General features: G+C 37.1%; 1 long non-coding RNA gene across 1 annotated transcript in view; it reads right to left on the bottom strand.

The window, feature by feature from the left end:
* Window positions 1–24,785, bottom strand: part of LOC131530545 (uncharacterized) — a 47,809-nt gene extending 23,024 nt beyond the window's left edge. Inside the window, exons 1-2 of the long non-coding RNA XR_009268415.1 lie at window positions 24,676–24,785; window positions 24,516–24,571 (exon numbers count right to left, since the gene is read on the bottom strand). This is a non-coding gene — a long non-coding RNA (uncharacterized LOC131530545). The remainder of the gene's footprint in view (window positions 1–24,515; window positions 24,572–24,675) is intronic.
* Between the last annotated feature and the right edge of the window lie 453 nt (window positions 24,786–25,238).

Here is a 25,238-nt window from a genome sequence, read left to right as displayed (position 1 = left end):
CACTAACATCTTCCTTCCAGGAAATTTCTCCAGAATGCAGTATATCATATTGATGGACATGAGTCTTCATGTGTGAAGTATTTGAGGGCAACAGTTTTTTCTGGCCACTTGTAACGTTTTAATTTTTTGTCACATGTATTGTCTGTTGTGGGTCTCTTTGTTTGGCTTAGGTTTAATGGCACAATGATTGGACTGATTCTCATGTGGCAATAATCAATTTTATAGTGTTATGATGCTGCAATGTTGACAAAGAATAGGAATCTACAGTACCTAGTTTACAAAGTTTTGTTTTTTAAAGAAACTGATCTACAAAAAACATTTTATTTGTGTGTGTAGGGGTTGGATGTAATGTGTAACAGTAGCACCCATTCAAAAAAATATTTAAAAAGAAATGTGAAAACTCATTCAATTGATATTTACAGTTGCATTTTTTTGTGTTGTGTAATTGTATTACAGAAAAATAATAATTTTATATTCCTTTGTGATTGTCATTTATTATTATTAGTAATATTGGTAAATCTAAACGTAGCAAGGCAATGAGACAACAAATAACCCAATGTTTGGGTAATGTTTAACCCAGCAACACAGTTAACCTGACCCACTGGTTGGGCTAAATAAACAACCCAGCATTCTGGGTCAAATGGCTCAACCCAGCACTTGGGTCAAAACAACCCAGCGCGTGTTCTGTCCCATAGTTACCCAGCGGCTGGGTTAAGGTTGGGTTATTTTTTTAACCCAGCCTTTTTAGAGTGTACGGTTCACTTTTGTGGGGTTTTCCACTGGGTACAGTACCTGGTACTTTTTTTAGTACCACCTCGGCCGAGGTTCCAAGCGAACCGTACCGTTACCAAAACGTGACGTGTAAACTCTGCTGATAACTGATTCGCCGGAGAGAATCTACCTGCGACACGAAACACAACAGACCCGCTAGATTTAAATAAGCACAGCCAGCGAAGGATCGAACGCAGCTGTTTTGAATGAGCGCACCTTTCTATTAACAACCAAAAAATGGCTGTTTCATTAGCCCCTTTCACATAGTAATACCAGTAAATTGCCGTAAAATTACCAGAATGACTTTACCGGTAAATTCAAAACTGTGCTGTTCACACAGGCAACAGCATTCCGTCTTTTTTCCGGTAAAGCACCATTCACACATTGGTTTTAAATTACCGGTAAATTCTGTGACATCATAAAACGGAAATGACCTCTAAACGGCTGTGCCTCACGGTGTTGTGTTTGTAAACATGGAGGGGTAAACGCGATCAGTGTTTTTGTTGATGTTTTCATTTTTGTGCCAAATGTTCACGTTCATGCTGCTTCTTTTGGCCCAGAGACATCGCACAACTTCAAACACAGTGCGGAGTAAATGCGTCATCTGCATCAGAATGTTATGATTGGCCCAGAGCTGTTGAATTTTGAATTTTGAATTTTGAATTAGATATTACATATACAGTAACTTGGTAGTAAAACGTAAAGTGTTGCAACTGCTTTTTAGCACTTCATTAGACAACCCAGGCTCATTGGAAATACATGCCTCTATATACATTTCTGCAACACGGTAATTATATACCTCACTGCACGTTTCGCGGCAGTTTTAAAGTGAATGTCCACAGAGTGGCGCTAAAACACGTTTAATACGTGACCATGGCACGTTTTTATTACGTTGGTACAGGCACGTATTGCAGTGTTTTATTATGCTGCTTGAGGTACATTTTGCGGCCGTACAGAATTCAAATATCCAGTGAGTGTCGCTAAAGATTAATGCTCTATCATGTTGAAAATATCCCCTACACAAAACCCAGACCTAAACCTAAACCTACCCGATAGTGCTAACAAATGCAAAGGTAATATAAAAACGTATTTGCTGCAGCATGCTATTTTAACTTTCTTATGCAGATTTGAGCTGCTTCATGAACCGTAGTTTCACGGGATTTGTACCGGAGCTCTTCATCACTTAAGTGCAACGCCGTATCGCGTGAGCTACTGAGTAAACTTAAGGCCCCGAATCCGATATACTTCAGATGAAATCGAAGAACGAACTGATATGATGTCATTTCAAACAAAATGAGGCCGAAATGAAGTTCGTTTCATAGTTCATAGTTCCATGAAATTGGAATTTGTGGCACTCAAGTGGGCAATGGCCGAGAAGCGAGTACCTGCTGGGTCAGAGGTGCATTGTCTACACTGATAACAATCCACTTAGCCACCTGACATCTGCTAAACTGGGAGCTACCGAGCAACGTTGGGCTGCCCAGTTGGCCTCCTTTGATTTTGAAGTCCAGTATCGTTCTGGGAGGTGCAACCGGAATGCTGATGCCCTATCTAGACAGAATCAATTTTGTCAGGAGAGGCGGGAGAGTTTCTTACCGGGGACAGTTATTCCAGCGGAGGTGAGGCAGGTAGTGGAGATGGAACCGCTAGTGTAGGTGAACCAAGCAGTGGTTAAAGCATTGCCCAGTTTCTCCTTGGTGGATTTGAGTTCTTTACAGGAGGCAGATCCTGATGTTGGGAGGGTTTTGGCATTTTGGGAGCAGGGGTTACTTCCCAGTTTTGCAGAGCGCCAACAACTCCCCAAGTCGGTTTTGACTTTGCTTCGGCAATGGGATCGTTTCTTGAAAAAGGATGGTGTCCTTTATCGCCGTGTGTCACGCCCTGATGGAGGTGAGGAGGTTGTTACAGTTGATTTTGCCTGTGTCTTTAAAACGTGACGTGTTGACATCAGGGTGTTGAGCGCACTACTGAACTTATACGTCAGCGGTGTTATTGGCCAGGGATGTCAGCTGAGGTGGAACAGTGGTGTAGGGAATGCGAGAGATGTCAGCTGGCTAAAGACACCCAACCGCTTGCCCGGGGCTTTATAGGTCATGTCTTAGCTTCCAAGCCAAATGAGATCTTGGCTGTTGATTTTACGATGCTTGAGCCTTCTTGTTCTGGACATGAGAATGTTTTAGTTTTAACAGATGTGTTCAGTAAATATACATTGGCTGTCCCAACTAGAGACCAGCGGGTGGAGACAGTAGTACAGGTTTTGGTTATAGAGTGGTTTTTTAGGTCCCGGGTCATATTCATTCCGACGAGGGTCGGAATTTTGAGTCTGTCCTTATGAAACAACTCTGTGGGTTTATGGGATTGGAAAATCTCGTACTACACCCTATCACCCAGCGGGTAACGCCCAGTGTGAACGGTTCAATCGAACCCTTCATAACATTTTGCGTGAGGGTGGAGTTCATGAGTGGATGGTAGAGCATCGAGCCAGGATGTATGTGGCATTTGAGGGGCTTGAAGGTTGCTGCTGAACGCCGTAAGAAACAGCATGACCAACACGTTTCGTGATGCACCACTGAGGGAGGGTCAACTGGTTTATCTCCGGGATCATACCGTGAGAGGCCGTCATAAAATGGGGGGTCTGTGTATGCTGTTGCACCCGCGGATGATCTGGGTAGGATTCGGTACGTGCACCATTCTTTGATGAAGACTCGAATACAACGAGACTCTTCAATTGTTGTTCGTCCTGACAGCCCCCTTGCTTGGACGCTGTCCTCATCAGGGGACTCAGAGGAGCTGGACCTTTGGGTGGCGTTCCAGACATTTCTCAGGTTGGGTTAGGCCAAACTAGGGCAGTACGTCCTGCTGATTCAGCTAGGGGCCAGTTACCAGCGTCTTTTGTGACACCAGAGGAATTGGTACTGCTGCCTCAGGAAGTGGCGGGACCCTCTGATGTGGTGTCCATGCCCTCTATAGATAGTGAGTTGGCGCATGATGTTGATCGGGGCCTTATGCATGGGTCTGTTTTCCTTCCCTCGGATCAGCCTAGAGACGAGCCACAGCAGGGCAACATTCTAATGTTCACCATCTTCCCAGAGTGCTGGAGAACGTAAGGGATGTGTGTGTTCCAGGGTCTATATCTAGTATCACTCCTGGGTTGTTTAGGCCGTGGGATTAAGGCTAGGTGATTTCTATTGTCGGGGCGATGACACAAAAATAGGGGGTAAAATGTAGTGAGGTTTGTGCCGTGTCTGAAACGTCACCGTCACTTAAATATATGGCCAATGAGGTATCGCTCTGCTATGGTATATAAACTTGTTGTCTATGCCTCCTGAAGTGCATCATGGACGAAAGCCCCCCCCACCCCTTTCTTTCATTGCTGTAGAATACGGAGGTACATGTTTTTAGCGGTGTAGTTTCACTGTTTAATCCGTGTTATTCAGCGTGATTTTTACCTGTTTAGTTTGACGCTGGTCCATCGAGGCTGTGTGTGCATGTGGTGTGCTGCTTACTCCCAGGTGAGTTTTAATGCAGTGCGTTTGTGGTGCCGTGGGAAGTTTGATTTGACTACAGTTATACGTTTCAGTGCGCTGTGCGTCATGGCAGTATAATAGCCAGGTCGGAGCACCAGCCGTTTATATTGGTATTACCAACTAAAGGAGCTACTATATGACTGTGCAGTGGCGTGCACAGACCTCCGGAGGGGCAGGGGCAAACGATTTTTTTTTTAGAAATATCACGATTCACAATATTATCACAATTCTTTGTCATGTTGGTTTTTCTATTTTGCTAGTTGTTTGAGCAGTACAGTCAAACTAATTTCCCTATTATAAAGACAAAGCCTTTCAAGGTAACAAAATATAAAAAAGTATGGCGGATATTTAGGCCAAAGTGGGTGAAGATAAAAATCGTTGTCATTATTTTATCTGTGTTATTAAAAAATGAGAGCAAAGATACACATTACAAATACACATAATATACAAATAAAATAAACAGTGTTTTATTTTCAGGTAGTCTACAATAGGTGTATTTAGCAGGAGCATTCAAGAAATTGAATGAACAAATATAAAAATAAAACACTATATAGATTGATTCCTATTAAAGCAACTGTATTAAAGTTTTTCAGTCAAGAGTAGTGAGTGATTTTTCTCTTTGTGTTTGGTGTTTTATTAACATTAAAGGAATAATTCACCCCAAAATTAAAATAGGCTAGTGTTTGATTTTTATACCTTCATTTACTCACTCAAAAGTTGTTTTAAACCTGAACGAGTTTCTTCTGCTGAAAATAAATGCTATTTTGAAGAATGTGGAAAACCAAACAGTTGCTGGTCTACAGTGACTTCCATAGTATTTTTTCCCTACTGTTAAAGTCAATGTGGACCAGCAACTGTTTGGTTACCCACATTCTTCAAAATATCTTCTTTTGTGTTCAGCACAAGAAAGAAATTAATACAGGTTTGGGACAACATGTGAGTGAATAAATAATGACAGAAATTTAATTTTAGGGTGAACTATCCCTTTAATTACAGTCGGCCGCATGTTTAGTACTGTCCCTTTAAGACCAGCACGCATCTAATATACAGGCACGCATGCGTTTCTCTCAGCTGTTTACCTTCATTTTAGACATAACCAGCTGAGTCTATACATAAACCTTGTGTGCTTTGACAGTATTAGCACAAAACATAACTTAGTTCAGTAATCAGGCACTGTTTGACGGGCTTTTTAGAGCACGCGCTTTGAGTGTATGTGCTCAGAAAAGGCGCTCATCAGAACAGCACACTGAGTGAAACTTTTAACCAGTAAGTCTTTGAAGCAGATGAAGATAATGTAGTTTTGGTGACTGCGAATAAGTGCAGTGTCCCGTGAGAGTAACTCTACCGCTGAGTTAACACTGATGTGAATGTATGTGGCGTTGTACAGTAGCCTACATAGAGACTGCGGCGCCAGAACTGCAGCTGATAGAATGCGCGCTGAAGTACGATACTACGATATTTCTTCAAAAAAGCAAATCGTGGAGACATTTTTACAGTCCACGATCAAAAATCGTCATATTGAACACCTCTACCCTCGGCAGAAATCGCAGACTAGGGGCACCGGACCGCAAGGGCACTTTACCGTCGGACCTCAAAGGGGCAGGGGCTCGAGCCCCCCTCCCCCTCCCCATGTACGTTTCCTTTCTTTGAAGGATTTTGCATGTCTTAAAATGAGTTTGTAATGGATTTTTATGTTTAGGGTCCCCGTATGCATTGAGGCAGACTGAGTGTGAGCAGTCACCTTAACCCAGCTCTCTTCTACCCCCGCTCTTTGGGCCACGCTGCTGCTTTGGGTCGTCACATTCTTGTCCAAATACTTAAGTGGGCTTGATGTTCTGTTCTGTTTTGTGTTTGTGTTGTATTAGGATATATATTTTTTTCTTTCTTTGTTTATTTGTTGTTGTTTGGATTTTGATGTTACTGTCACTAACGCCTCAATCTTGATTTTGACTGTCTTTGTAACAGTTTCTATTAATTAGAGTGATTACCGCTATGCAGTATTAGTGATCTCGGTCATTTATGAAGCCTTATGATCCTTGATCAGTACTGAGTTAGTCATCGTTGTGTTATTGTGACAGTATAATTTATTTGTGCTTTCAGTGTGTATTTTGTTAGATTTGTTTGTGTAACTGATCTTTGTGATTTTGGTAACACTTTAGAATAGGGAACACTTATTAACTATGACTTTTCTCTCAATAAATTCCTAATTTGCTGCTTATTGATAGTTAGTAAGGTAGTTGTTAAGTTTAGGTATTGGGTAGGATTAGGAATGTAGAATAAGGTCATGTAGAATAAGGCATTAATATGTGCTTAATTACTACTAATAAATGGCTAATATTCTATTAATATGCATGCTAATTAGCAACTAGTTAAGAGACCTTAAAATAAAGTGTTACCGTGATTTGTTTTTCTCTTTTTTATTTTGCAGGAGCTGAGTGTTTCTCAGAAGCAGGCTAGTTTTTGGGTTGCACCAAATTCACTTTAACAAGGGGTTGTCATTATTGCTGCGTCACTATTTTTGGTTATTATTTGCAGTGAGTTTTGTGGATGTGATTCTGATTAATTGTGATATTTTTTTTCCTTTTTTTGTGTGCATTACCCCACTAGCCTGTCTTTCATACAGGAAGCCTCGGCCCCTGTGACGATCGTCAATTATTCCTTTTTTTCTTACTTGACCAAGACAATTTAATGGTGTTGCTGGTTGGTTTTAAAATTATTGTTGCCTAATAATTTTAGTCTCAATAAAAGTATTATTTAAATTGGACGGAAACTCACACCTCTTGCCTTTTCTACGTGGAACGTATTTGTGTGTCTGAATTCTTTGGTTAATTCCCCAGTATTTCGGGGTGGCGTAGTCACTACAAACGAGCCACATGCTACACATAAAACATTTGCGAATAAAGCACCATTTCCATCCAACGAGTCAAAGGGAACAAAATCGTCACTTCCTAATTCACTGGCACTAAATATCACAAAAAAAAAGTAGGAGAAGCGACTGAATATAATTATTTTCATATATGATAAATTACTTGTGCCTCAGAGCAAGCAGACGAAACACAATAAATGCAGTCATTGCTTTCAGAGGTGGATGCCTGTTATTTGGGAATGCAGTCATGTAAGACAATTATACAGAAATACTTTGATGACAGACTTTGTTCAGGCATTTCAGAACAACCAAAACAACATTTCAGATGCTGTGCAATGAGATTGATCTGCTAGTTAGTCAAATTATCCCATCCCATCATGCAAAGTCAAAGTATATTCCAAAATGCACATAAAAATAGATGGATGGAAACATAGCTAGTAAGTGTCCCATCATGTGATCAAAAGTTATGCACATGCAATCTTCATGCCCACTTGAACATACGTCAGTTACAGAAAATTGTCTATTTTTATTATGTGTACACATGCTCACCACTTCTGTAATTAAAATATTTATGCTTTATTTCTGCTAAATATTTCTACCAACTAACTCTGTAGTGTTGTGTTTGAATATTTAGTCAAAATTACATTATGTATAGAACAGGAAAATAGTTTACATTCATAGCACTCATGCTTTCTTTGTATATATCACTGTTTAATGTAGCCAAAAAGGTTACTTTTTGGGAGTTTCCGTCTCGCCACTTGCGGTAGCTAAAGGGGCTGAACCATGTTAACCAAAGGTTAACAACTCTTAACCTCTATCATCTGTTTGTGGGATATTCATTGCAAGAGATTGGATAGAATTAACCTTTATTTTTTTACCGTTGATCTGGCAGCAAATTACAGTACAATGAAAAAGAAAAAGACAAGACTATTTTACAGCACAAAGAAAACAACAACAACAACAATAAAGGTTTAGTATGTGACGGTGTCATGTCCGTGATGCTTGATAGCAATACAAGACGAAGCGTATACATGAATTCACTTCAGCCTTTACTGAGCAGAATCACCCCATATGCACAGGCATAATCAAACAACCCTGCATAACATAACAAAGATGTCTGCTGTGCTGATGACACACAACATTTACTCCACCTTTGAAACAAGAAAGAGTAATTATATCTGCTGAAACAGTGCTGGTTTCTGAAAGGGGTGTAGATGGTGACACGGGTGGGTGAGGGCAATGCACAGCCAATGAACAAGACCAAAAATCAGAAAAACAAAACACAAACACAAGAAACAGGGTCAAAGAACCCACACCATATGCTCTTAATAAAAAAGACAAAACATGAAGCGTGAGCATCTGGATTCCGACTAAGAACCAAAACAAAACCAGACATGAGCTTCAAGATCCAGATACCAGCCTTCAAGCACACAACACATCACGTGAGTGTCCTGGATAGTTGAACAAGAGTTTTGAGAATTTTTAACTCTGATCTGAAAAAATATACCAAAGCGACTGTAACATGATTGAATATCAAACGTGTTAAACTTAATGAAGTGATGATGGTGATGACGAATTGGGTGTCGTGGTGAGAGTAAATTTGACTTTGACTTCCTCTGCTTGATGTGGGAAGGTTTTTTCTTTTCTTCCTGTCTTTGCTTCAAAGCTGCAGTAGATTCATTTTAAATTTGGTGTGGAGGGAACCAAGTTTTATAGTGTTAAGTGTTTTAACTACAACAACAACATGAGGATCATTCACCTTCAGCTCTGTGAGTTTATTGCATGACATCAATGTATTTACTAGCTTTGTAAACGTATTAAAATTCTAAATAGTTTTATGTTATGTGTCACAGGTTTTGCATGGTTAAACTTATTTATTTTTATCTTACAGATGTATTAATGTGTTGTCAAGCTGCAGTGGCAGATCTAGTGACTGATTTGGGATCAAATATGACCATAAACTGTGATCTTGATGAAAATGAGGTTTATTGGATTTTACTGAAAACAGCAGATCCTCCAACAGTGATTCTACGAACATTATACAACATACAACATACAACACCAATTTCACCTCATTACTATAATAAAACATTCAGAAAGAAATATTCAGTGCAGTTTAAACATCGTCTGGTTATTAATAATGTGACTGTTGATGAATTAGGAGTTTATTACTGTATGAACACACGCACACCTCCAAAACTCAGCAACAGCACCAGAATATACTTCAATGGTGAGTTCATTTACTCCTTTAGTGATCAAGGTACATTGATGATCACTGCTTACATGGATACTAGTTATTAACTACCTACATTTTTAAATTAAGAATGGATAATTTTTGCAGTGATTAATATATTTGTTGTGGTATTTTTTCAACAATGTTATGCAACATAACAGCATTTATTTCCATCAAGAGTTGCATTAATTTTTGGCCGAGATCTTGTATGGGCAATTGGATAGTCGACTCCAGCACAAAGACTTTCAATAGGGTTAAGCTCAGGACTCTGTGGTGGCCAGTTCATACATGAAAATGATTCTTCATGCTCACTGAATCAATATTTCACAATTTTAGCCTCATAAATCTTTTTATTGTCATTCTGGAGTATGTGCATTGGTACATCTTCCGACATGGTTAAAAGCTATGCACTGCATCAGTAGCCGGGTTTCCATCCAAAGTTGCGAATTTAACTTGCGCGCAAAATTGGAAAATCGCATAAAACATTTGTTTCCATCCAACGAGTCAAAAAGAACAAAATCGTCACTTCATGGTAAACTGGCACTAAATAGCCTATAGAAAACTAGGATAAGCTACTGAATATAATAATTTTCATATATGAAAAATGACTTGCGCCTCAGAGCGGGCAGACGAAACACAATAAATGCTGTCATTGCTTTCGGAGGTGAATGCTGCTGTTTGGGGACACAGTCGTGTAAGAGATTTATACAGAAATACTTTGATGACAGACTTTGCTCAGGCATTTCAGAACGACAGTAACAACATTTCAGATAATGTGAACGAGATCAGTCCGCTGCTAGTCAAGTTATTCTGTTTTATAGCGCAGTCACATTACTTTTTTGATGAGCTTGGAGGAATTTATTTGCAAAATGCATTTCCATCTCCTATTATTCGCATTAACCATTTTTCACACAAGTCAAAAACCACCTCAAGTGAGCGTAAAAACGTTTTGCGAATTTACGGATTTTTATTAGAAATTTGGCATTTCCATCACTCGTTTCTCATGCGATACTTCAAATGCGCATTAAAACAGGGTGACAGAAATCCAACTAGTTAGGGTTAAAAGAATTGTTGCCAAACACACAACATGCCAGACACATATTAATCACTGCAATATTGATCCAATCCTAAAATTGATATCTGCATTTGCCTAAAGACAAATACTTTTTTTTTTTTTTTAACCAGGCAGTGTGAATTATCAATATTATAAATATTGTCAGTGCTACAAATCTGTAGCCTTTGCACTATTATTCCAGTAACAGACTGTGGACACTTTTATTACAGAATCAACTCAACTAACTGAGTGTCACAATCATACAGTGACTGATTACACTGATCAGACACATTGGCAGATTATTGCTATCATCTTTGGACTTATGAATGGGCTTCTGGTTATTGTGGTGGTCGGTGAGATATTTTCAGCTATATATAAAATATTTATATTTTATGATTTTCTCCATAGTCGGCTGAAGTTAATTAAATATGTAAATATTCTTAATTTAGGCTTTTGACTGTTTCATTATTATTGTGCCATTTATGTGATATTCATATAAATATTGAATATGAAACACCATTTTTAGGACTGGTAAAGGTTTTTGTTGTTGGAAACAGAAGGTCTGCAGAACAATCAGAACAAATTAACACTGATCTACAACAGATGCACGTTATGGAACCACATCACGACCAATTACATGTAAGAATATGTGAAACCATCATAACTAAAATTCATTTCTGTCTTGATAATTATTGAGGATTCTTGCTGGTATGTACAATAGCATTCTATAATGATTCATTTTGGTTTATTTTTTGGTTCATGCTAATATTGCTCTTTCAGTACGCCACGGTGGACTTTTCCAAGCTGCGTAGAAATATTCGGTCGAGCCAAATCAACAGCACCTATGCTGCTCTAAACCTGCCGAAGCCATGAACACATGAGTATGACTGATTTTATTTTTTATTGTCTTCACTTTTTTGTGATGTTCAACTCTGAAATGCTGAGACTGAATCTGAGGAAACTTAAAATAATTTAAACTCAACTATATTTGATATCATTAATGTTTCATTCTGCTTTCTAAAGACTGGTTGGAAGTCATGAGATCACATTTATTTAATTGAATTGACAGTTATAGTTTTATATTTCTCTCTATGTGTATATCTGAAAGTATACTCTAATAATGTGTAGAGAATATTACCTGGAAAATATTAAGTTCTATTAAGTATTCTTTCACTGTATTATTATTGTGTGAATGTTTTATACAGAAAAAGATGTACCTGTCTTTGTATTTAGTGAGTCGCTATATTTGCTGGTTGGTGGCATCAAAAACCCCTGCTTCAGATGAAATGTGTTTAAGAACTTTTATATTTGCTAGTTGGTCTGCTTGTCTTTGAAGTAGCTGTCTTAAGCCGTATCTGGTGGAAACTTTTGTGAGTGGTTGTAGATGCAAATATGTGTATGAGAGTGGATGGAGAGTGTGCGCAATATTAATTATTATTGTGAAGACTGATCGGTTGAGTTTTCAATGCTGTAGGACTGAGAAGAGGTTCATTTTACGCAGGACTGTGTTTTTTTTTTTTTTTGTCAAAATTGTTTAATTAATACCTGTATAAATTAAACTGTATTTTAAAAAGTAAACAGAGTCAGTTAAATGATCATAAGATGGTAAAGTCTGTTAGCGTGAAATGTTGTGGCTTGTCAACCTACTTTCTCTGCTCTCTGGGCTTTTTTTTTTTTTTTTTGCCTTTGTGTTTTAACAAATTGTAAGTGTGACGAGTCCATCTGCTTGTTTTTTTTTTTTTTTTTTTTTTTGTTGTTGGAAACAGAAGGTCTGCAGAACAATCAGAACAAATTAACACTGATCTACAACAGATGCACGTTATGGAACCACATCACGACCAATTACATGTAAGAATATGTGAAACCATCATAACTAAAATTCATTTCTGTCTTGATAATTATTGAAGATTCTTGCTGGTATGTACAATAGCTTTCTATAATGATTCATTTTGGTTTATTTTTTGGTTCATGCTAATATTGCTCTTTCAGTACGCCACGGTGGACTTTTCCAAGCTGCGTAGAAATATTCGGTCGAGCCAAATCAACAGCACCTATGCTGCTCTAAACCTGCCGAAGCCATGAACACATGAGTATGACTGATTTTATTTTTTATTGTCTTCACTTTTTCGTGATGTTCAACTCTGAAATGCTGAGACTGAATCTGAGGAAACTTAAAATAATTTATACTCAACTATATTTCATATCATTAATGTTTCATTCTGCTTTCTAAAGACTGGTTGGAAGTCATGAGATCACATTTATTTAATTGAATTGACAGTTATAGTTTTATATTTCTCTCTATGTGTATATCTGAAAGTATACTCTAATAATGTGTAGAGAATATTACCTGGAAAATATTAAGTTCTATTAAGTATTCTTTCACTGTATTATTATTGTGTGAATGTTTTATACAGAAAAAGATGTACCTGTCTTTGTATTTAGTGAGTCTTGCAATAGAGTTGTTATATTTGCTGGTTGGTGGCATCAAAAACCCCTGCTTCAGATGAAATGTGTTTAAGAACTTTTATATTTGCTAGTTGGTCTGCTTGTCTTTGAAGTAGCTGTCTTAAGCCGTATCTGGTGGAAACTTTTGTGAGTGGTTGTAGATGCAAATATGTGTATGAGAGTGGATGGAGAGTGTGCGCAATATTCATTATTATTGTGAAGACTGATCGGTTGAGTTTTCAATGCTGTAGGACTGAGAAGAGGTTCATTTTACGCAGGACTGTGTTTTTTTTTTTTTTGTCAAAATTGTTTAATTAATACCTGTATAAATTAAACTGTATTTTAAAAAGTAAACAGAATCAGTTAAATGATCATAAGATGGTAAAGTCTGTTAGCGTGAAATGTTGTGGCTTGTCAACCTACTTTCTCTGCTCTCTGGGCTTTTTTTTTTTTTTTTTGCCTTTGTGTTTTAACAAATTGTAAGTGTGACGAGTCCATCTGCTTGTTTTTTTTTTTTTTTTTTTTTTTGTTGTTGTTGTTTTTTTAATGTGTTTTATTCTGAGAAAACACGTGACAACTTGGCCCAACCTGATATTTATATATATATATATATATATATATAAATCACCCTTGAGGACACGGTTCAGCCTTTTAGTTGAAATCTATTTATTATGAAGTTGCTTCATTGGTATGTAATATTAATGGTTATAATAGTTGCTTCATTATGCTAAATATATATCTTTGTGTATGTTTTTGAGTATGTCATTTACTTAATATTCTACAACAAAGCTGTTTAGCTGGTTATGCATACTATGCAATTTGTTCAGTAAAAAATATAACACTGTGCAGTGTTATTTTTTATAACTAAACTCATGTGAAGTGTTAAACCAAAACCAGTGCTCCACTGGGTTTGGCACTTGACAACCAATGACTCTCACCTTTGTCTAGAGTGGAGGTTAAACTGTGAAACAAGTGCAGTGTTTTTGCAACACCTTTATGTTTATGAAGTTCTCACAGTTGTCTTAACCTCAAATGGAAAGTATGTCGACTTTGTTTGTTTACTAGACCCACACAATGCCCAATTAGCACTTGCCAAGTGTTAATGTATGTAAACCACATTCACAACTCATGCTGAAGCTTTTATTGCTATAGTCATTTCACACGAATCTAGGGTTAATCTTGAAATGAAATAAATTATTGAAATAAAATAAATGATTTTGCACAAATAAGGTAAACACCATAGGTAAAAAGACCGAACACTCTTTTAGCGCCGCTCAGTGGACATATCACATCGAATATGTCACGAAACAAACATGCCGGTTCGTATTTTGAAAAAGTTCCCGAAGGTATGTTTTCATCATGAGACCAGGTTGGAAATGTCCCAGTGTTGCTGACCAATCAAATCCTGATCTGAGGATCAAAACTAACAGTTGTTTAATATTTATGCAATATTTCAGTATAACAACTTTTTTTAAATTATAATTTGAGTAAATTTTAAAACTCCGTTGCAATGGTTCCTTGTTGTTTAATCCACACCTGTTCTTTATAAAATGTAATGTTTGTACAAATATCCCTATGTTTATTACTAGTTTCTTACATCTCACATTTAGCTTTCTACATTTATGTTGATTGGTTTGGCGATTCATAAAATGCAAAACTGTTTGTCAGGAAGAAAAAAGCATATAAAGGAAAGCAAAATGAATACTCGTGGCTCCTGATGTGGCTCTCTTATGAAGCGAAACAATCAGTCTGTGCAAGAAACTGAACATTATTTAGACCAGTATTACCTGTAATCCATAACTGAAGACAATGGGGAAATCTGATTATTTTCTGCAAATTGGTTCTTTTGGACAATTAGCTTCTGTTTAAAATAATTGATTCACCAGTTTTTTGTTTACATATTCACACAAAAATGTAACATATGCACAATACTATTAAAGCACCAAATATGATATGAAACATGGATGTTTTACATGTCTAAAGCATATAAAGTGAATAAACTTGTCTTGATCAGCTCACCTTTTCACATACACAATGAGAAACCATAAAAACTTTAATATGAGTGCTCAGTTCAGTTCAGTGAAAAACTGAGGCACTGAATGAGTTGGCAAAAAAAATAAAAAATAAAATAAAGATCATAGGATCATATATGCCAGTATTTTGGCTCATTTTGAGGGGGAGTGACTGTCAGGAATGTCTGAAAGTAAGTTCCCCTTCGAATGGGAACACTTTTGGGAAAGCTCAGCGTGATCAGTGTCTGAAGCCGTGATTTAAACACAACAATGAAGTTGGCCTATTATGGTCTGTGTCTGTGATGTTGCAATCGGCACAACCAAGATTTTATAGGACATTGTCATTTAAGCATATTTCATGAGTTATATATATTTTGAAGCACAGTATAAAAAATAAATAAATAAATGAGATATTTGAAAAATAACTCAAGATCAAAATTAGAGAACATTTACAGATACAGGTACCTCCCAGTTATTGCTGTTAATCTGGCACCTGGTGCTAATTTCCATAATTAAATGATGAACCCTATTTAACTGGCAGCATTCCTGAGATTTTCACTGAGATTGCAAGATTGTGATCCGTTCCAAAGTGACTGAGACCCTGTGACAGGAGGTTGTCCAGATGAAGGCCAAAGGGATGACACTTTCAGCCACTGCAAGATAAGTTGGTCATTCCAAATCACTGATTTCTCGAAAATTGCAGGTTTACAATGACACTAATTCATTCAAGTCCCCCAGAAAGGCTGGCTGTCCACGTAAGACAAATCCTTGAGAAGACAGGATAATGCAGGGACTTTCAAAGGGGAATCGGTTCAACACTGCAGCTGGAACTGCTTGCCAGTTCAGTTCAGTGCAGTGCAGGGTAAGGACCCGTCTCGGCATGTTTAAGAAAAGTTGGCCTGAAAGTGCACACTGCAGTGATGAAGCCACTCATCAGCAGAAAGAATCAAAAAGCTAAACTCATTTTTGCTGAGGAGGAGCATGTTGTGTGGAGAGAGGAGAACTGGTCCAAAGTTCACTTCAGTGATGAAAGCAAGTTTTGTTTATTTGGGTCTGATTGGAAACATTTTTTTCGGCTTCAAACTGAGGAAAGACTGAAGCCGAAGTGCATGAAGAAGTCAGTGAAAGGTGGACGAGGAAGTGTCATGGTTTGGGAGATGTTTTCTGCAGGAGTTGGGCCTCTTATACAGCTACATAGTTGATGAATGCAAACATTTATCAGAACCTCCTTCAGCAACATGCAGTTCATTCCCTGCAAGCATCTCCCAATAAGTTCATGCCGGACAATGCCCCAGTCACACTGCAAAACAGGTAAAGTAGTTCATTGAAGCTAAGAACATTGAAATAACGAAATTGCTGGCGCAGAGTCCTGATCTAAACCTTCCTGATCTAAGTCACTTTGGGGACAAAGTTATGGCTAAGAAACCCACTACAGTCACCGAACTGTGGAAGAGACTGGAAGAAGAGTGGACCAAGATCACACCAGCACAGTCTGAGAAACTAGTGATGTCCTGCGGCCGCAAATGTGCTGAAGTCATTCAAAGCAAGGGTCTCTACAATTCCTACTAATTTCTGACAGCTGTAACCCTCCAAATTTTTAGTTGTAATTTTCTTTCTGCTACAGTGACTGCTGTTCTCTAATTTTGATCAGTGTTTTCCACAAAATAAGGGTTTTTGTTGAAATGCCTTTATATTTTGTCAAACTTGTTAGTAGGACAGTATAACTACAGCTAATATTCCTTCAAATTTTGAGCAATGAAGGTTATTAAGATATTTCAGAAAAAAAATCAAGTATTTACAGATTGTTGTCTAATTTTTTTTTTTGGGGTAATATTTGTGGTTTACGGGGACACAAATTTGTTTAATGACATGGGTATGACAGAGGTATTACAATTTGAAGGTGGTTTATGAGGACACTGCCTATGTCCAATAATTCAAAAGGCTTAAAAAACATACTAAATGTTGTTTTTTTGAAAATCTAAAAATGCACAAAGTTTCCTGTAAGGGGTAGGTTTATGTGTAGGTTTAGGTGTAGGGTTGGTGTAGGGCAATTACATATACAGTTTGTGCGGTATAAAAACCATTACGCCTATGGAGAGTCCCCATAAACCACAAATACCAACATGGGTGTGCGTGGGGGGTTGGTTCTGCTGCAAGGACCCCCGCAAAGATTGAGATGGGGTCCGTCTTCTCATAACTGATTTAACAGACGATGCCACTGTCTGAAAGTGAATTCTATTGTAAGTTATTTGCTGTAAGAGTGTACAATATTAACACTAGTGGATCTGGTAATTTCATTATGAACTAATACATCTCCTCTGTTACCCCTTACTTTTATTGTACTGGTATGGTCTCTGTAAAGAAAGACTTTCTGATTTGCCCAAGTCTTTTCTGAATGCTTTAGAGCTTCTCTGCTGCTCTCTGCAGGTCATTCGTCATAGCTCGGAATAAAGTATCACTAAAAAAGTTCAGCAACTGCATCATCCTCCCAGACTAGACCAAAAGTAGTCATCTTTACAGATCTTTACCAGCACTGCCACTTTCATCAGCAGCTGCATAAACCCTGGTCTTGTAGGGACGTTTTTTTTTTTTTCATTGTGCTTTATACATTTAAGTTCGACTGAATTGTGGGAAACTAAGGACAAAGTGAATCTAAATTACCACTTACAGTGTGCAATGTCACTGTATAGTATTGCAAATATTTGATTTAGTTGTTGTTGTTTTTTTTTATCCAGTAGATGGCACCACACAACAATGAGACACAATACAAACTCAAAAAGATGCTCTTTATAATAGAGCAGTAGAAAGATTGCTATGACAGTAAATTCACTGTATTTCTTTAGGCTATATTGTTGTAGTTTAGAGCATAAACCTCACTGTATTTTGTTGTTTATGTTTAAAACAAGAACAATTTTGTTTGCTAATGACTTATATATATATTCTCTATAATACGTCTTATTCTTTTAGGGACTTTTACTGGAAAACATGGCAAACTACTTCATATTTGACGTATGTATATTGACATAATTCCCTCAGTCAACATCCTTGTTGGTTCTGGATCAACATTTCTATCGACCAATCAGATTTCAAGCTTGGTTTTACTTAGGTTAGGCTTGGGTTAGAGTTACAGGCTTGCAGCCGGCCCAAGGTTTAAGCAGACTAGGGGGCTGGTTAGGGTACCCGTGGCCACCAGGAGGCCCTCGAGAATACATGAAATGAAATGACAGCTTTATTAATGTATTTATTTATTATATTTATTTATAATGTGTGTATGTGTGTGTGTGTGTGTGTGTATTTTTTGTGTATATATATATATATATATATATAAATAATTATTAATATTTATAAGTATATTAATATTTATACAAATAATTATTTTTAAAAATAACAAAAATATATATATATATGCTAATGGTTCTGCAGGATGCAAGCACAGACTAGTCAGACTGTGACTGTAATAATTTAAGTTGATTGAAGAGGCAGAGGACGTATCCTTCTGATGCAGAGGAAAGAAAAAGAAGAAGAAAACTGAGGAAGAGAAAAAACAGCAAGTTAAAGGTATGTTAAGAAAAATAATGTAAACAAAACTAGGCTATGTTGCGAGCTAACGTTGGCCATAGCCTTTTTGTTTATAGTAAAGTTCATGTTTGATTAAACATAGCCTTAACGTCTTAATATATTATAATATAATATACTTGGATAGTTTTAGATTAAAGTTTTTGTCTTCTGTGTAAAAATAACTTTCCTGGGTATATAATTTTGTAATAAAAATAAGCTTCTGTTTCATGAACTTGGTAACGTTGATAACATCATTATTTACATTAGCCTACCTTTGTGGTCTTTGCTATTGTATTCCGATACGCCTCGAGCTATTTATAGATTAAAGTCCGTGTGAAACGGAAATGGCTGCCGACTTTATTTCAGTGTAGTGACGTATTTCCAGCAGAAACAGAATATTGAATAGAGGGTGTGGTTTTATTTTAGCGCTCCTCCTCTCTTTCTCTCACGCCCCAGTCACACGGGGCGTCAGCGTCAACGCTTGACGGAGGGCGTGTCTGAAGCTTGGTGCTGACGCGACCGTCAGAGTGACAACAGCCAATCACATTACTTTTCTGGTGTTGCATGAATGGGATTGGCTAGCGTCTGCGCTAGGATATTTGCATAAGGCGATCTGATTGGCTGACGCCTGCGTTGGCGCTTGAAAAGTTGAAAAGTTTTCAACTTCTGCCGCGTGCAACGCCAGTGAAGCAACGCGACGGACCCACAATTCAGTTCAGCAATGCTGGGGCGTCACTCATAGCAACCTAACAGTTGGAGGGGCGTGTTTAAGTATATTCTGTCAAACTGACATCATCAGAGAAGGAATGCAATTCCAGAGCGGAAGTAAATGATCAGTTTTGATTAAAGATTACCAAGACAAACTATTTTTTTCAGCGGATTAATTTGCACCGATTAATTGTTAACATCAAGACTAGCAATGTGCGCTAGTAAAGTAAATAAAGTCAATTTTGATTTCATGCGGACTTTAAGAGTTGTTTTCAGTGTACAGATGGCTTGCTGTGTTCAATAATTTATGTAGTTAAAATAACATTCAGTTCCACGAACTATACTCTTATGAAACTTCCCTAGGAGCAATGTTGAGAGGTGGGGCTCAACCAACACCACCTGCCAGTGCCAGTGTGACGAAACAGCATGTGAGTTTTCAACAATCCCAGATATATTTATATGGATAACCCATTTACTAATGGGTGTGTTAGATTTATAGTGTGCAAATTTGAACATAAACATGAAATGTTACATAAACAATACAAAATCAATTTAATACTGGTAAATGCAAGATGAGAAAGAACATTTGTGGTCGAGACAACAACATATTGGTAAACTCATTTACTTTAGCAACAGCAAAAACATGTTCCTTATTCGGCGTTTCACTAGTGAGGACATTTTGCACAGTATGGTCAATGTGAAGTATGGTCAGATGTGCATAGACTACTAAGTAATAATAATTGAATTTAAGAAGTTTATATTGTTTATTTCTGTAGCAAATTAGCTTAAAAAGGGAATTATTTATAATTAATTATAACTGGTTATAATTAATAATAAATATTTAGATTAGCTCTTAGAATTAACTGTAGCAGAATCGATATTACAATTATTTGATCTGTCCGTCCACCGAGCAGACAATATAATTATTTATCAATTCTAGGAAGATTACTTTCCTGGCCAAGGGACAATAGCCTTCCTACTTATACAGTGCTAGCAGTAGTTTAGCATGTAGCAAGGAGCAACATTCAGTGACTTTGAATTGTGAGCGGAACACAGAGACAATCAATTGTGAATATAAGGGATTTAATAAATGAAACTATAACTAACATACAAACAAACTAAGCAAAACATATATATATAGAATGAAGGAAAGTAAGGAAAAGAGAGAGAAGAGCAAAGAATGGCAGTATTTCACATCAATTAACCACAACCTAAAATGAGAATCATCAGAGACACAATTCACCTTAAAAGGGGTTCAAACTTAAACACGCATCTAATTAGTTGTAAATGGTTACTTGCATTGGTTTGTTGCTGAATAAGAGTCTCGATGCGGTAGACGAGGTTCTCGATGATTTCTTTAGGAATGAGTTGGAGAAGTCCACAGCAAATCCACAAAGTTACTTGAAGGTAAACACTGCCAGAAGGTTAAACTCAAGAGGCGAGTTTTGGAGTGTGTTTGTCTCAAGAAGAAGAGTTTTTGAGCGATGATTAGTCTGCGTTCGGAACTTTTAATAGTTCATTGCCACACCCATTTTGTGGGTGGAGTGGCCAATCAGAGGCATGCATTTTGAGCGGGAGAGACATCCTTTGTCTCCGTTTATGGCCCATTCACATTTTATTTCTGATCTGGACCGCTAGTGCAGCTTTTAATTAAAAACATAGTAAGAATTGTTCGATGCATTTCACGATCACATAGTGTACATTATTGTGTGAGAAATAAAGAGAAGATCATTTTGATACCAAGAAGGTAACCTCCAGACGATATTAAAGCAGAGATACACTCATACACTTGAATATAGGCATTTAACGTCTAACTAATACAAGTAAAGGGTTTTAACTAAGTTAATATAATAGGGGGATATACATACAACACATGCATATAGCAGATACATTTATAACTGTTTACTATGGCCTAAATAGGGAAAATGTCTTTAGGTGTGTGTGTGACGTGTATTGGAATTTGTGGAGACAGACAACTGCTCTGGTGCCTGGCATGAATGTGTTTGAAGCTTGATGGAGACACCCCAGAGGCGACCTGTTTTAGCATCCTTTTGATAGTGATAAAGACCATGTGCAATTTAGTACCCATATAAATGTAAACGCTGAGGCCAGGTCTGTAATTTATATGCAAATGTCAAAAGGCTAAAAGGGTTTTTTAAAACAAAGTGTAATCAGCCATCACTGATCCTAAACAGACGTTACATTTCCATCTTATCCTTCTGGTAAAACCTTAAATGAACTGTAAGACTAGCAAAATCAAACTAAAATGAAATAAAACTAACTGTGCCTGCACTGAAACACAAAAGACAGTAATACAGAATGCTAATGCTAATTGCTAATGACTAAATAAAAGTAATTAGCCACCTAGTAATATTTTTTCAGCGGATTAATTTGCACCGATTAATTGTTAACATCAAGACTAGCAATGTGCGCTAGTAAAGTAAATAAAGTCAATTTTGATTTCATGCGGACTTTAAGAGTTGTTTTCAGTGTACAGATGGCTTGCTGTGTTCAATAATTTATGTAGTTAAAATAACATTCAGTTCCACGAACTATACTCTTATGAAACTTCCCTAGGAGCAATGTTGAGAGGTGGGGCTCAACCAACACCACCTGCCAGTGCCAGTGTGACGAAACAGCATGTGAGTTTTCAACAATCCCAGATATATTTATATGGATAACCCATTTACTAATGGGTGTGTTAGATTTATAGTGTGCAAATTTGAACATAAACATGAAATGTTACATAAACAATACAAAATCAATTTAATACTGGTAAATGCAAGATGAGAAAGAACATTTGTGGTCGAGACAACAACATATTGGTAAACTCATTTACTTTAGCAACAGCAAAAACATGTTCCTTATTCGGCGTTTTGCACAGTATGGTCAATGTGAAGTATGGTCAGATGTGCATAGACTACTAAGTAATAATAATTGAATTTAAGAAGTTTATATTGTTTATTTCTGTAGCAAATTAGCTTAAAAAGGGAATTATTTATAATTAATTATAACTGGTTATAATTAATAATAAATATTTAGATTAGCTCTTAGAATTAACTGTAGCAGAATCGATATTACAATTATTTGATCTGTCCGTCCACCGAGCAGACAATATAATTATTTATCAATTCTACGAAGATTACTTTCCTGGCCAAGGGACAATAGCCTTCCTACTTATACAGTGCTAGCAGTAGTTTAGCATGTAGCAAGGAGCAACATTCAGTGACTTTGAATTGTGAGCGGAACACAGAGACAATCAATTGTGAATATAAGGGATTTAATAAATGAAACTATAACTAACATACAAACAAACTAAGCAAAACATATATATATAGAATGAAGGAAAGTAAGGAAAAGAGAGAGAAGAGCAAAGAATGGCAGTATTTCACATCAGTTAACCACAACCTAAAATGAGAATCATCAGAGACACAATTCACCTTAAAAGGGGTTCAAACTTAAACACGCATCTAATTAGTTGTAAATGGTTACTTGCATTGGTTTGTTGCTGAATAAGAGTCTCGATGCGGTAGACGAGGTTCTCGATGATTTCTTTAGGAATGAGTTGGAGAAGTCCACAGCAAATCCACAAAGTTACTTGAAGGTAAACACTGCCAGAAGGTTAAACTCAAGAGGCGAGTTTTGGAGTGTGTTTGTCTCAAGAAGAAGAGTTTTTGAGCGATGATTAGTCTGCTCGAACTTTTAATAGTTCATTGCCACACCCATTTTGTGGGTGGAGTGGCCAATCAGAGGCATGCATTTTGAGCGGGAGAGACATCCTTTGTCTCCGTTTATGGCCCATTCACATTTTATTTCTGATCTGGACCGCTAGTGCAGCTTTTAATTAAAAACATAGTAAGAATTGTTCGATGCATTTCACGATCACATAGTGTACATTATTGTGTGAGAAATAAAGAGAAGATCATTTTGATACCAAGAAGGTAACCTCCAGACGATATTAAAGCAGAGATACACTCATACACTTGAATATAGGCATTTAACGTCTAACTAATACAAGTAAAGGGTTTTAACTAAGTTAATATAATAGGGGGATATACATACAACACATGCATATAGCAGATACATTTATAACTGTTTACTATGGCCTAAATAGGAAAATGTCTTTAGGTGTGTGTGTGACGGTATTGGAATTTGTGGAGACAGACAACTGCTCTGGTGCCTGGCATGAATGTGTTTGAAGCTTGATGGAGACACCCCAGAGGCGACCTGTTTTAGCATCCTTTTGATAGTGATAAAGACCATGTGCAATTTAGTACCCATATAAATGTAAACGCTGAGGCCAGGTCTGTAATTTATATGCAAATGTCAAAAGGCTAAAAGGGTTTTTTAAAACAAAGTGTAATCAGCCATCACTGATCCTAAACAGACGTTACATTTCCATCTTATCCTTCTGGTAAAACCTTAAATGAACTGTAAGACTAGCAAAATCAAACTAAAATGAAATAAAACTAACTGTGCCTGCACTGAAACACAAAAGACAGTAATACAGAATGCTAATGCTAATTGCTAATGACTAAATAAAAGTAATTAGCCACCTAGTAATATATGTACAAATTACTGTGAGATCGGTGTAAAAAGTCCACACATTGCATTTAAATAAACATGCATTTTGATTGGTAATGACAGTTATACGTCATTTCATGACGACAGACGCAACACGACACTGTCATCACTGTCATTATGGCGCTTAACTTTAAAATATAAATATAGATCGTAATACGGCGCTTGCACAAACGACCTACAGGGTCATTTTTTGTTGGAGGACAGGCTCAAAACACAGCAGGCCAAACACAAATAAGGGCAGCAAACTACGTTGGATCTTTGTTGCTATTTGTCTGTCCAAATAGCATTTCATTCAGAATTCATCAAACTTACCTGATCCTCATGGTCACAACCCAATGGGGCTAATTCAGATAAAGCCAACATGAAACCCAATGGACAAATCCATGTAGGACCCATAAATCAAGCCCATATCATGCCTACACTGTCATTACCATGCACTGAATTTTCACCATTATTAATATTGAACATAATTCTGATCTTACTCTGAACCTACTATCTCCAAATCATCTGTCTGTAATGTCTGGATTTTAATTAATCAATAAATACATAACAAAAGTTTTATTTTTCATTTCAATGGTTAGACCACAAAGTACTGAGCTAGTTTCATTAAATATTTTATTTGATATGTAGTAATAAACATAAGTTGGTCCTTTCAGCAGGTTGTTACAGATATCTTTGCATCTGATGTGACATTTGATCCAACTGATGAAATGTACAGCAGTGAATTACATGAGTAAATAAATATACACAGACTTACATGCAACTGAAGCTTCATTTCATGATCTTATATGTTCCTGCTGTCCTCATTCTGACCTACAGAGAAAAATGAAAGAGACAGAATTAGGAAATACAGCCTGGAAATACAAACTGACCTGTCGAATGGTTGTAAAAAACACTTTTCAACAACAAGAAATTACATGTTTTCTTTTTTATATGTGGGCTCAATCCGAAAAGATCTGTCTCATAGTTCCTCTCTCTTGTTTTGATCTTGACAGATTGTTTGCTGTTAGACTCAAAGGTAATATTTACTCACGGTCTGATCATGGGAGGAGAAAAGGGTAGCTCTCAGACTAGATGAGAAGGCAATTGGCCACAACATCCTCATTCTGACCTATAGAGAAATTAAACGAGAGAGGAAGCAAAAGTCTCACATTCACAGACTTGTCATGAAATTGAACATTTTGAGAAACAGAAACTTCTTAAAGACCAGAATGTCTTTGAACAAATGTTACTGGAAGAATGTCTGTTCATTACTTTGAGAGAATCTTGTCAAAATGTTTACTAAAGTTGTGAGAATGCTTCCTGTTAGCTGGGTTGTTGTTTCTCTCTGTATTTACAGCTAATTCAATGCAGAACATCTAGTACTAGTATCTGAACATCTCTTCTCTTTCTTTCTGTTAAGGTTGTTTTAAGTTTTATGAGGCTAAACAAACCCACTGTCTTGCTGTCATCTGCCTTTACACAAGCAAAACAAACACGT

The sequence above is a fragment of the Onychostoma macrolepis genome, chromosome 22, assembly GCF_012432095.1.
Source record: "Onychostoma macrolepis isolate SWU-2019 chromosome 22, ASM1243209v1, whole genome shotgun sequence".
In the NCBI taxonomy this organism is placed as follows: domain Eukaryota; kingdom Metazoa; phylum Chordata; class Actinopteri; order Cypriniformes; family Cyprinidae; genus Onychostoma; species Onychostoma macrolepis.
The sequence above is the reverse complement of the archived record's forward strand: the minus strand, read 5'-3'. Positions and strand labels throughout refer to the sequence as shown.